Source organism: Bos indicus, chromosome 7, assembly GCF_029378745.1.
Source record: "Bos indicus isolate NIAB-ARS_2022 breed Sahiwal x Tharparkar chromosome 7, NIAB-ARS_B.indTharparkar_mat_pri_1.0, whole genome shotgun sequence".
NCBI lineage: Eukaryota > Metazoa > Chordata > Mammalia > Artiodactyla > Bovidae > Bos > Bos indicus.
This window is the reverse complement of record NC_091766.1, coordinates 52,775,297-52,788,700: the sequence shown is the minus strand read 5'-3', so window position 1 is coordinate 52,788,700 and position 13,404 is coordinate 52,775,297. Positions and strand designations below refer to the sequence as shown.

General features: G+C 41.3%; 1 long non-coding RNA gene across 1 annotated transcript in view; it reads right to left on the bottom strand.

The window, feature by feature from the left end:
• The window catches only part of LOC109562151 (uncharacterized), a 57,365-nt gene that overhangs the window by 29,063 nt on the left and 14,898 nt on the right, over positions 1 to 13,404 (bottom strand). Inside the window, exon 4 of the long non-coding RNA XR_002181132.2 lies at positions 9,600 to 9,743. This is a non-coding gene — a long non-coding RNA (uncharacterized lncRNA). The remainder of the gene's footprint in view (positions 1 to 9,599; positions 9,744 to 13,404) is intronic.

Below are 13,404 nucleotides of genomic sequence, written 5' to 3'. Positions count from 1 at the left end.
AATATACAACGGGGAAAAGACAGTCTCTTCAGCAAGTAGTGTTAGGAAAGCTGGGCAGCCACATGCAAGTCAACTGAGAACATACTCTTACACCATACACAAAAATAAACTCAAAATGGCTTAAGGACTTAAATAAGAGACACAACATCATAAAACTTGTAGAAAAGAACATAAGCAAAACATTCTCTGAGGTAAATCATACCAATGTTTTCTTAGGTCAGTCTCCCAAGGCAATAGAAATAAAAGCAAAAATAATGTGGGACCTAATCAAACTTTGAAACTTTTGCACAGCAAAGGAAACCATAAATGAAATGAAAAGACAACCCACAGAACAGAGGAAAATATTTGCAAATGATGGGACTGACAAGGGGCTTCACTTCCAAAATATAAGGACAGTTCACACCAAATATAAAAAAAAACAAAAAACCCAAACAAAAAAATGAGCAAAAGACCTAAACAGACCTTTCTTCAAAGAAGACATACAGATGGCCAATAGATCTATGAGAAGATGCTCATCATGTCTTATTATTGCTGCTGCTGCTAAGTCGCTTCAGTTGTGTCCGACTCTGTGAGACCCCATAGACGGCAGCACACCAGGCTCCACCGTCCCTGGGATTCTCCAGGCAAGAACACTGGAGTGGGTTGCCATTTCCTTCTCCAATGCATGAAAGTGAAAAGTGAAAGTGAAGTCGCTCAGTCGTGTCCGACTCTTAGCGACCCCATGGACTGCAGCCTACCAGGCTCCTCTGTCCATGGGATTCTCCAGGCAAGAGTACTGGAGTGGGGTGCCATACCACCTTGCACCGTCACTGGAGAAACAGCAGTGCCATGTCCACGACCCTACTCTAAGAAGTTACTCATGCCAGAGGCTTCCCTTGGGCCAGATTTGGGTTTTAAACCTACTTTTCATTAGATCACCGACCAGTAGTCCCTGTGGGCCTTAGTCTCTCCGGCTAAGAAATTTACAAAGAATTTACCTTAAAGGTTTGTGTGAGGATTAAATGAAACAAAATGTGTAAAGTTCTTAGTGCACAGGACCCAGTAAAGGCTCAATAAATACTGGCTGTTATTTATTATGCTTTACGTAGGTATCCTTACTTATTGTCCCTGTTCTTTTCTTTCTTTGCTGTGGTGGTAAAATATACATAAAATCTATCATTTTAATCATTTTAGAGTAATTAGTTCAGTGGCAATAAGTACAGTCACACTGGTGGGCAAGTATCACCAGAATCCTTATGCAGAACTTTTTCCACCTTTCCAAACTGAAATTTCATACCCACTAAAAATAACTTTCTAATTCTCCCTTCCTCTGGTCCCTGGCAACCACCATACTACTTTCTATCTATGGATACTACTTTCTATCTATGGATTTACAAGTCTAAGTACCTAATAGAAATGGAATTATATATTTATCTTTTTGTCACTGGCTTATTTCACTTAGCATAATATCTTCAAGGTTCATCCATGTTGTAGCATGTGTCAGAATTTCCTTCCTTTTCAAGACTGAATAATATTCCATTATATGTATATACCACATTTTGTTTATCCATGGACAGCTGGGTAGTTTCTACCTTTTGACCATGGTGAATAATGCTGCTACAAACATGGGTGTCTAACCATCATTTCAAATCCTTGCATTTAACTCTTTGGGACATACACCAAAGGGTGGAATTGCTAGTCCATACAGTGATACCATTTTTAATTTTTCTGAGGAACTGCCATACTGCATTCCCATAGCAATGCACCATTTTACACTCCCACCACAAGAGTTCTAATTTCTTCCCATTCTCACCGAAACTTACTACAGTTTTTTTTGTTAAAGTAACCATCCTAACGGGTGTGAGCTGGTATTTCACTGTGAGTTTGATTTGCATTTCCCTACTGGTTAGTGATGTTGATCATCTTTCATGTGCTTATTGGCTATTTGTGTATCTTCCATGGAGAAATGTGCATCTAAGTCCTTTGCTCACTTTTTAATTTGAGCTGTTTGTATTGATGTTGAGTATAGCAAGGTGTCTTACATGAGTTTATTCCTTTCTTCCCAAAATGCTGCCAGAGCCTCCTCTTAATGCCCCAAGGCACCTCAGACTGATAAATGAAATCTGCAACAGCAGCTAGAAACATGAAATAAACAAATGCAGAAAGGAGGGAAGGGAAGGCCAGCTAAGAAGATAAACAAACCAGCTCTAATTCTCTCCAGCCAGTCCTTACTAAATTAGCCACAAAATGTCAGCACCTCAGATTCAAATGTGAAGTGATTTATATAAATTTCACCTTTGAACTTGACAAGAGGAATGAGTCTTTGCACATTAGGAGCACCCTCCCTCCTCTCCCCACAATGGAACAGCAGCAGCAAGCACCAGAAAACACGAGAAAAAGAGTGAGGAGCCTGGAAAGATGTTAGGTCCTGTAAAGCAGCTTTCAGGGTGCAGAAACACATCTGGGGGATGAAACAGAAAGAGTGATTGCTCCCCCATCATGTTCTCCAGAGACGGAATCTTAGAACACAGCGTAGAAAGGTAATGTTAATAAGGCAAGTGAAGCCATGATGAAAAGTTGTATAGGGAAGACAAGTGAGAATAAAATCAGGAGATCCCCTAAAATGACAGCCATCCACGAGACACTTTTTAAGCATACTTGCTCTTCTGATAGTAACCCCAGCCCTGCCCAGGTTCCTTCCTCTAGAATTTGAATAAGACTATAACTCTACACTAAGAATCACTAAATGCAGGCTCCCAGGCACCGTATTCAGAGATGCATCCTTTGTGGGTCCAAGTGGGGCCTGGGGATCTGTATTTTAGCTCCGCTGTCCACGATGAAAGCTGTGTCGATGGCTAGAGACCATATCTTGAACCCTTCTGGATACTCTCAGTGGCAGAGATTCCCCTGGGCTATACCCAGTCTGTGGGACAGCCATCATAGTCTCTATTCCCCTTTTCCTCCCCAAATACTGGGAATGATTCCTGAGATGATGAACAGAAAAATTAGGGGACAATGACTTATTATCCCATGACCCAGGATTCTTCCTTCCACAAAAGAATTTTCTAAGACATGTTTTCACTTTTCAGGTACTTGTAAGTGTTTGTTTGCCAGATTAAGAGTGTAAGTGAGAGAGTTATTTCCTAGGCAGGTTGATACGGAGTCTAGGGGTCCCCAAGGAGAGAAGGGTCTGGAATTCTCAAGGAGGAAGAAAGGACAAACTTTATTCTTTCTCCACATTCTTTAGGATTATATAACAATAATGTATCCTGCCTAAGGACAGTCTTTGGATTCAACCTTCTGTTATCTTAAAATGTTAATTATGGGAGTAGACCTGGTCTTTACAAGGATGTATCTTGCCTGAGGACAGTGTTATCTTAAAATGTAAATTATGGGAGTGGGTCTGATGAGGTCTTTACAACCTCCAGACATTCTTTGGATTATATAACCTCATTGTTAACACTAGCAAGGGGGTACTCCTTCTACCCCCTTCTGATGCCTATGTCAGAAGCTTTCTCTATCTCCTTTATACTTTAATAAAACTTTATTTCACAAAAGCTCTGAGCCATCAAGCCTTGTCTCTGGCCCCGGATTGAATTCTTCTCCTCCGGGGGCCAAGAATCCCGGTGTATTCGCGTGATTCAACAACAACCTTTCCTAAGAACTTTGGCAGATGGCATTCAGGGGAGAGATGGAGAGCATTTAAGATCCATGGCAAACTGAACCTCAATGAATAATGAAGATAATATGAGAATCACAAGCCAAAGGTACAGAGACAGAGAATAGGATTTTGTTTGCACGCTTGTCAAGAACACATCCGTTTGTAATTGTAATAATAATGACTCTTGAGCCAGGCCCTATGCTAAGTACTTTACTTGATTTAAACATATATTTATATAAGTAAATATGAACAAAAGAAAAACTGAGGCTGTATTTACAGATGAGTACAAGTCAGTTAAGCAACGTAGTCTTGTGTTTTAGCACGAGTTCTAGACAGCCTCAGGTTCAAGTCCTGGCTCTGTCATTCATTAACTGTATGACCTTAGCAAGGAAGGTCTCCAGGTCTGAGTGGGTACATCTGAGAAATAAGGCCGCATGTACATCACAGGACTTTTCATCCAATTAAAGAAAATGATATGTGCAGAGCTCTTAGCATAGTGGTAAAACCAGCTTATGAGTATTTTTAACGGTTGCTATTATCATTGTTGCTGCCTGAGTAGAGTTTGAGTCCCCTATACTAAAGGAGGGCAAGAGTTGAGTCTATAGCCAGTTCTGACTTCACACATTCCCACCAAGATGCAAAGGAATACAGGGGACACTACCAGGCCAGTGTTGTCACCAAGGTGTACCCAGAGCTGGAAACAACCTATCACCAGTTATTCATGCCGGATAACTCCCCCTGCACAGAGAGTGCATCCTAGAAACTGCAGAGATCCATAAGGTAGACGTGAGGTCACTTCAAGAATGAAAGGAAGTATAAGAGAACCCAGTACTGAGCAAATATTCAACCATTATTAGACATTGTTATATCTCTAATAACATTGTTATTAACCTGGGCAAGGCTGGAGTTACTATCAGAAGAGTAAGTATGCTTAATTTATAAGATATCTGCTATGGTGTCTCTAAAAACACGACCTCATTAATAGTAATTCGCATTGAGCACCTACCCCAAGAGCCATCTCCTGGGTCTGCATGCCAAATACCTTCCCCTTTTCCTGATGAGAGCGTCTTTTCTCTGGGGAGCTTCCTCCCTCCATCCTAGTAGGTAGACCATCCTGTGGCTCTAGTAGGGCTGCCCATCACAGTGCTCTATTCCAGCTTCTGACAGTCATTACTAAATCACTCCAGGGCTTCCCTGGTGGCTCAGTGGTAAAGAATCTGTCTTTCAATGCAGGAGACACAGGTTCAATCGCTGATCCAGGAAGATCCCACATGCCAAGGAGCAACTAAGCCTGTGCACCACAATTACCGAGCGGGTGCTCTAGAGCCTGGGAGCCACAACTACTGAGCCCATGTGCTGCAACTGCCGAAGCCTGTGCACCTAGAGCCTGTGCTCCCCAACATGAGAACCCACCACAAGGAGAAGCCCGTGCACAACTAGAGAGCAGCCCCTGCTCGCTCCAAGTAAAGTCCACGCAGCAATGAAGATCCAGCACAGCCAAAAGTAAACAAATAAAATTATTTTTAAAAAATCAAAACATAATAGTTCCTGGCTAACCAGCCAGAGGTCACCAAGCAGCGAGGTAGGGCATCCAGAGGACCTCAGGAAGGACTGCAGCTCTTCTGTGTGAGTTTTGGGTTCCAGCTGAAGGATTCCAAGCAGAGTCGAGGAGAAGCGAGAATCAGTTCTGGACTGGTTGCTGTTTTGGTCTCAGGATTAAGAAAAGCAGGGGTTAACTAGGGATGGAGTGCTGTCATGAGGTGAGGGCTCAGAGCAGTTAGTTATTCTCAGTAAGAGATGAGAATAACAAAGCAGGCCTTTGCTTTTGCCTTTTGTCAGAAGTCAGAAAGCAGCAGTCATCCCAAGAGAGGTCCTTGCGGCATGTCACAGCTGCTGCCCGACTGTGGGAGAAACAAAAAGCTGTGGCTCTGCAGCTGACTTCATCTTCCCCGTCCTCCCAGCCGACTTTTTTACTTCGCAGTCCAAGCTGATCTTCACCATCAGCCCCAACTGTGACTTTGTACAAAGACACCCATCCTCAAAACATTTGACTGTCATTTGCTAGAAAATTGCCCTAATGAGAATTCAATCCTCTGATGACTATGATGTGAAGGAAACCCCTGGTTGCAAAGCTCAAGCTGCTGTGATAAGGTAGAACTCTGCCACACCAACAAGGGTTGCAGCTGGATCGTCCGAGGCAGAGCCTCAGGGGAGGCCCCGCTACAAGCTGCTGGGGCCGAGCTGCCCATCACCGCCTGGCCTCTCCCAGCCTCCCAGAGGACTGACTGTTTAAGCTATTATTTCCATTCCAGGAACTATCCCAGTCTTTTTCCAGTAATCTTTATTATACCAAGCCACTGAGTTACTGTTTCTTGCCACCCTAGAACCCTAAGTGGCCTATCTCTGTAAGCCCTGTGTTGGCTGCTGGGGATAGAGAGGAATAAGATGCAGGCCTACCTGGATGTGCTCACTGACTTCTTGTGACTAAAGGGAGTGATTATTCTCATGACAAAAAAAGATTCTTCCCTTTGCAAAATAATTCACTTCTGGGTCTTCCCATCCCTTATTTTGTAAACTTCATGATGGCTTACTCTATCCCCAGTGCCTGGCCCACAAGAAGCCCTCAGTGGATTCACTGAAAGAATGATGGATGATGTGATCATCTCCATTTCTAAAGATAAGGAAAAAGAAGCTTATAACTCATTTGGTGGTGGTTTAGTCACTAAGTCATGTCCTACTCTTGGGACCCCATGGACTGTAGCCCGCCAGGCTCCTCTGTCCATGGGATTTTCCAGGCAAGAATATTGGAGTGGATTGCCATTTCCTTCTCCAGGGGATCTTCCTGATCCAGGAATCGAACCTGGGTCTCCTGCATTGTGGGCAGATCCTTTACCAACTGAGCTATGAGGGAAGTAGATGCTATCAATAAGTGGCAGAGCAGAAATTCAAAACCAGATCAGCTTGTGTCTTCCCTCCACTACACCACACTATGTTTCCCTTATCCACCCAAAAATGGAGCTCTCCCCTTCTTAGATAGGAGACATTCCAAGATCCCAAGGAAATATTCTAATTTCAAAACATCATGCCATGACTTAGCAGGTCCTCTAAGAGCTAAGCAGGATTACCATATGACCCAGCAATCCACTCCTAGGTATATACCCAAAGACCTGACAACACCTACCCAAATGAGCACATGTACACACATGTTCACGGCTGCACTATAGCCACAAGAAGGAAACAGCCCAAATATCCACCAATGGATGGATGGGTAAACAAACTGGCAGATGCATGCAATGGAATCTGTTATTCAGCCATAAAGAGAAATGAAGCACTGACATGTTACAACGTGAATAAAGCTTGAACATATACGGTACAGGAAAGACACCACACAGCAAAGGTCACATACTGTATGATTTCATTTATATGAAATAGCCAGAGTACATAAATTCACAGAGATAGAACACAAGAGTTGGGGGTTTTCAGCGTTGAGGGGAGGAGGAAATGGAGAAAAACTGCTTCATGGGTAGGGAGTTTCCTTTCGAGGGGATGAAAATGTTTTGGAACTAAATAGAGGTGATGATTACATAACAAGATGAGTGTTCTGAATGCCACTGAATTGTTCACTTTAACACGGTTAATTTTGTTATGTGAATTTTACCTCAATTTTTAAAAAAATCATATTCCAGGAGCTCTGAGGGCACTCAGGAACACCAAATGTTTCCCATGGCACTTAAGCTTGCTGCTGTTCATGTGCTGGAGAAGTCCTCTTTTGGAGGAAGTTTGGTCAAACAGCTGGAGTACAGACAGCCTCAATTCAAACCCCAGATCAACTACTTATGTCATGAACTTGGGTGAATTTCTAAACCTCTGGATGCTGGTTTTTTCATCAGTAAAACTGCTACCTCGTAGGGTTGTTTTAAGGACTAAGTGAGATAATAATGCATGCAAAGCACTTGAACAATTCCTAGGACATGATAAATGCCCAGTAAATATCAGCTGCTATAATGATGATGATGGTCTGCTAAAGTGAGTTCACTGCTTCCAACCCCTCCATTTTCCAAAGTTTTCATCATATTTGCTCTCTAATACATTTTATGCTACAGAGATGTTTCTGCCAGGAAAGGAACTATTCTCCTCAGAGCAGACTGACTCCCAGCGAAGAGATCTCCAGCAATGAAATTCCAAAAATGTTCTGGAGGACCCTTCCCTCCTGGAAGTGAGCCCGACACAGAATCATTAGAGTGGTCCCTGTGCCCTCTGGCTGCCTGGGTAATTTAGTGCATTTATTGCTAGCTCTATTTCTCGGTGATTTGCTACGTGGGATGACAATGCTCCCCTCCTAGCACCAGGCTATTTCCTGTGCTCTGTGATGTGGCGATTTGGAGCTGTGGGAGACATCCCACGTAGCTGGTTGGCCAACTTCAGATATCCACCCTGGTCCAGATGGGTCACTAGGCTCAAAAAACATCCTGTCCACACCCTAATTATATCAAACCTGTGCCTCTCATCAATGCCTTAGGGCATACATTTGATTTTTTAAAAATAATCATTTGAAAAATGAAGCTACTTAGCAGCAGCAGCAACAATATATAAAAGAATATGCCATGAAAAGGAAGCCTCTTCTGCTCCCTGCCCTTCAGCCTCTCAGCCTTTCAGTTTTTCTCCTCCAAAATCATCATGACTGTTTCCTGTATACCCTTCCAGAGACAGGTTGCTCATACAAGAACATATATTTATTCCTCCTTCTATGACGCCCACGCATACTCTAGCACAAATGATACCATACAAGGAGTTGCCATCTTGTTTTCTTTTTTGAATACCATAACATTTATTAAGGAAATTAAATTCTTTTTTCAAAAGGCAAAAAAAAAAATCTTCCCAGAAATACAACTACAGGTCTGAATGGCCTCTCTGAGGAATCCTTGCAAATATTTAAGTGATACACTAATCATCACATCTTGTTTTCTTTTTAAAAATTAGCTATCACGGTAGTATTCATATTAGTTCATGGAACTCCATCTCTTTTTAATGGCTGCAATGTATTCCATCTAACAGGTATCCAAAGATTTATCCAGCCAGTTCACGACTGATTGATATTTAGGCTGTTTCCAGTATTTTCCTTTAACAAGCAGGCTACAATGAATGCCTTCCTAGAAGGAAATGAGAATTCAACTTCCTTCTGTTGAGGTGTGGCTTCCTCCTCTTCCCTTAGAACTTTGCTTATACAGTTGCCTATGGAGAAGGCAGTGGCAACCCACTCCAGTGTTCTTGCCTGGAGAATCCCAGCGGCGGGGGAGCCTGGTGGGCTGCCCTCTATGGGGTCACACAGAGTCGGACACGACTGAAGCGACTTAGCAGCAGCAGCATACAGACAGGACACGTTCATTACTTTGTCCTGTGTCCTGTACTGACTGTTAGGACACCCTGAATGTCTTGTATACAGCTTTTTTCAATAAATTACCAAAATACGTCACAGCTATTTTTCCTCCACAGTAATTGGTGCTTGAATCACTTAAATGGCAACACCAGCTGAAAAACGTATCTCCACAAATAAAGATTCAGGCAACCTCTTATGATCTCCTGCAGGTTTAGCGGAAGGAAATAAAACGGGTCACTGAGAATTAAATGTATTTATTTGCACATTCAGGAAAGGAAAACACTGTTCTTTGGCCATAGTCCCATGCCGTGAACAGTAACCACCGTTAATAAGAAACAACTGATTTTTTTCCCCTGAAAACCAGCCAATCAGCGACACCCTCACTTCAGTAACTATGCTTCTGCACGTGAGCAAATCCAGGCCGGCCCAAGCCTCCAAAAGCCAGCCAATCAGTGACAGTGTCCATGCTCCTAGACGACAGCCAATCAGCAAGCGTCTCACTCCCAGGACCTTTCTGGAAAACCAGCCAGCCAAAGGCAGCCTTGCTCCACGGATACATTAACACAGCTGAAAAGTCCTTACCTCCTGAAATCCTTTCTCTTCTGAAAATCCACTAGACCCCGCTCCCGGGCTTCCCAGACGCTTTCATAAAATCAGCTCCGGCTTTGCTGGGGGGACTTTGCCTTAAAAGTGCAGTTCCCACTTTTAGGCAAACAGGAAGTTCACCTTAAAAAAACAAACCAGACGTTAAATCCAATGTATGTTAGTTTGCAGTTTTGCAGCCCTTTTAACGGTTGGACCCAGCTGTTTATAGTGAGAGTTTGAACCTGTGAATGACGGATGTACTCTCTCACAGCTGTGAGATTATCAATCTCTGATTCTTGCAGTGGTTTTTATTACTTTTTTCAACCTTCCAGAAATATTTTTTTTTTTCTTGAGGTGTAAGAGACATATAACAATAGTTTCTGGTGAGCAACATAATATTTTCTATTTATAAATATTGCAAAATGATCACAAGTCTAGTCAACAACTGTCAACATATAGTTAGAAAATTTTCTTTGAGATGAGGACTTTTCAGATTTACTCTTAGCAACTTTCAAATATGCGATAAAGTTTAAAGGCATCAGGCTTTACATTACATCTCCATGACTTACTTACTTTATTGTTAGAAACTTGTACTTTTTGGCCCTTTTCACCCATTTCTCTTAATCCTTACTCCTTCACCTGTGGCAACCACCAATCTGTGCTCTGTGTCTGTGAGCCTGGTTTTTTGTTGTTTTAAATATGTGTCGTGGGCTATTTTGTCTTTGTTTTATTTCAGTTAGCATAATGCCCTCAAGGCCCATCCATTTTGTTGCCAATGGCAAGATTTCATTCTTTTTATGACTGAATAGTGTTCCATTGTGTAATCTATGCTGCATCATCTTTATTCATCCATTGATGGACACACAGGTTGTTTCTGTATCTTGCCTATTGTAAGTAATGCTGCAGTGAACACAGGGTTGCATACATCTGTTCAAATTAGTGTTTTCATTTTCTTCAAATAAATACCTTGGAGTAGAATTGTGGGATCATATGGCAGTTCTGTTTTTTATTTTTTGAGGAATTTCCATACTGATTTCCATAATCGTTGCACCAATTTACATTACCACAAACAGTGCATGAGGATTCCCTTTTCTCCACATTCTCGGTAACATTTGTTGTTTCCCACAATAATAGTCATTCTGACAGGTGTGAGATGATACCTCATTGTGGTTTTGATTTGCATTTCCTGATGATTTAGTGGTATTGAGTATCTTTTCATGTACCTATTGGCGATCTGTATATCTTATTTATAAAAAATCTATTCAGATCCTCTACCCATTTTTAAAAGGGGATTGTTTCAGGCTTTTTTGCTATTTAGTTGTATGAGTTCCTTATATATTTTGAATATTAACACATCATCAGATATCTATTTTGTGTATATGGTGGTGGTGGTGATGGTTTAGTTCCTAAGTCATGTCTGACCATTTGCAACCCCTTGGACTGTAACCTACCAAGCTCCTCTGTCCATGGGATTTCCCAGGAAAGAATACTGGAGTAGTTGCCAGTTTCCTTCTCCAGGGGGCCTTCCCAGCCCGGGGATCAAACTGGCATCTCGATATCTCCTGCACTGGCAGGAAGGTTCTTTACCACTAGCACCACCTGGGAAGCCCTCTTTTATGGCAGAGCCAAAAGCAAAGAATCACAGTGCAGAAATTATTTTTGTTTTGTGCAATATTTTTCTCATGAGAAAAGCTTGTATATAAGGCAATTGCAAGTAGAATTGCCTTCCAGATGAGACTTCAAAAACAGTAGCAATTTTTTGCAGACAGTCTTACTGAGTTGAGTTGGTCACACACACAGACACACACACTAAAACCAAAGGGACACAGGAAATTTTTGGAGGTGATGGATAAATGTATTAATTGTGATGACTGTTCCCCAGGGAATACATATGCCTATACATACTCATCAAATATATACATTAAATATGTAGTTTTTGCATATATATTAAAAAGTTAATAATACAAACCAAAACCACAATGATCTAGAAGTAATCTAAGTGCCTACTGATAGATGAATGGATAAAGAAGTGGTATATATGTATATATAATGGATATTATTCAAACATAAGAAAAGAATGAAATCTTGCCATTGGTGACCATATGGATGGACCTGGAGGGCATTATGCTACTTCAGACTGAGAAAAACAAATACTATATGATTTCAATTATATGTAGAATTGGAATCTAAAAGCAAAAGAAATGAACACACTTAGCAAAACAAACAGAGTCATAGACACAAAGAACAAAAGGTGGTTGCCAGAGGGGAGAGAGGTGAAAGAATGAGAGATATAGGTGAGGAAGATTAAGAGGTATAACTTCCAGTTACAAAATAAGAATCATGGATATGAAATGTACAGTGTGAGAAATATAATCAATAATAATGTAATGTCTTTATATGGTGACAGATGGTAACTAGAGTTATTGTGGTGATCATTTTGTAACATACAGAAGTATCAAATCACATTGTTGTGTACCAGGAGCTAACACCGTGTTGTAGATCAATTGTACTTCAAACAAACATGTGCACACTACTATATATAAAACAGAATCAACAGGGACCTACTGTATAGCACATGGAACTCTACTCAATACTCTATAATTACCTATATGGGAAAATAATCTGAAAAAGAATGAATATATGTATATGTATAACTGAACCACTATTCTCTACAACTGAAACTAACACAACATTGTAAATCATACACCTGAAACTAACAGCATTGTAAACCAACTACACTCCAGTATAAAAGAAAGGGAAGGACTTCCCTGGTGGTCCAGTGGTTAAGACCCCATGCTTCTACTGCAGGGGGCATGAGTCCTATCGCAGGTCAGGGAACTGAGATACCCATAAGCTGCACAGCCAAAACATGAATTAATTTAATTTTAAAAACTTTTAAAAATTCAAACTATCTTCCCTCTAACAAAAAATAAATTACATGTGAGTGACAAGCAATTCCAAGATCATTGCTAATTTAGTAAACACATCATTTTTATCATGAAGCTGTGATTCACCAAAATACATATTTCTATTGACACAACAACAATTTTATCTTCAATGCTGGATATTTTAACTAAATTTATAATTGTGTTTACATTACACTGAGCATGATTTCTCCTTAGCGAAAGTCCAATGGCCAAGGACAAGTTAACTTGGTTGTGACCACTACGGAAATCACATTAGAATGTAAATAGGACTTCCCTGGTGGTCCAGTGGTTAAGAATCTGCCTGCCAATCCCACATGCTGCAGGGCAACCAAGCCTGCTTTCTGCAGCAACTGAAGCCAGACCACCTAGAGCCCATGCTCCACAAGAGAAGCTGATGCACCACTATGAAAGAGTAGCCCCTGGTTGCTGCAACTAGAGAAAGCCAGAGCGCAGCAATGAAGACCCAGGACAGCCAAAAATAATATGTAAAATTTTATAAATGTAAATGAAACATGCCTAGACCATCACTTTTGGGAATTTTATAAGAAAATCCTGCAAAGCAATGACATATTAAGATCCAAATCACTGGGGAAATATAAAGAAAGAAAGAGGACTCTAATTTAGACGCAATTTATTTCAGATAAACAAAAAATATGCTTTTAGAGACACTTATCTGGTGGTACAGGAGGTAAGAATCCGCCTACCAATGCAGGGGACATGAGTTCGATCTCTGGTCCAGGATTCCACATACCAAGAAAACACTAAAGCCACAACTACAGAGCTCACATGCTGTACCTGCCAAAGCCCATCAGTTAGAGTCTGTGCTCTGCAATAAGAGAACCCACTACAAGGAGAAGCCCGTGCATCACAACTAG